The sequence below is a fragment of the Tamandua tetradactyla genome, chromosome 3, assembly GCF_023851605.1.
Source record: "Tamandua tetradactyla isolate mTamTet1 chromosome 3, mTamTet1.pri, whole genome shotgun sequence".
In the NCBI taxonomy this organism is placed as follows: Eukaryota; Metazoa; Chordata; class Mammalia; order Pilosa; family Myrmecophagidae; genus Tamandua; species Tamandua tetradactyla.
In genome coordinates this window covers 51,529,527-51,530,160 of record NC_135329.1, presented here as the reverse complement: position 1 = coordinate 51,530,160, position 634 = coordinate 51,529,527, and the positions used below count along the sequence as shown (strand labels likewise).

General features: G+C 37.9%; 1 non-coding gene across 1 annotated transcript; it reads right to left on the bottom strand.

Moving 5' to 3' along the window:
- Nucleotides 1-273: 273 nt before the first annotated feature.
- Nucleotides 274-380, bottom strand: LOC143678471 (U6 spliceosomal RNA). Its single transcript, XR_013173279.1, has one exon. It is a non-coding gene; the product is annotated as a U6 spliceosomal RNA (small nuclear RNA).
- Between the last annotated feature and the right edge of the window lie 254 nt (nt 381-634).

Below are 634 nucleotides of genomic sequence, written 5' to 3'. Positions count from 1 at the left end.
TCTAAGGTAGCGAACGGTCTTTTAAAAGCCTTATTTTTCACCTTGTATACATTCAGCTCATGTAAGTATATCCTGTCTTCTCCGCAAATCTCAAAAATATCCTGCTATTTTTTTCTCAAAGAACCGGGCAATAATTTTGGCATCCAATTGTGGGTATGCTGGGAAATACTATGTTTACACTTCAAAGGAGATACATACCCTATTCTTAGTCCTAGGATTGTATATCTATTAATCATCACTATTCTTTCTTTTTTTCTACCTCTATTTTTTTTTTTTAATATGGAATGCTTCACGAATTTCCATGTCATCCTTGCACAGGGGCCATGCTAAGGTTCTCTGTATCGCTCCAATTTTAGTATAAGTGCTGCCGAAGCCAGCACTCTTTCTTTCTTTTTTTTTTAAAAATGATTTTTCCTGGGACTCTGAACAGGAAAGAAGTCTAGAATTCCAGGGCTTGGCCAACCTCAAGCACTTCTCAAGCAAGTGAGACTTTCAAAAGAAAAACAGCAGCTCCCAGTGTCCCTGAATTGATTCTTATCAAGAGATGGACCCAGAGGGGAATGGAGAAGTAGAGACAAAAGGACAAAGGTCTTCAGAATGAAAGAGTGCACAAGCAAAAATATTGACAGATAAC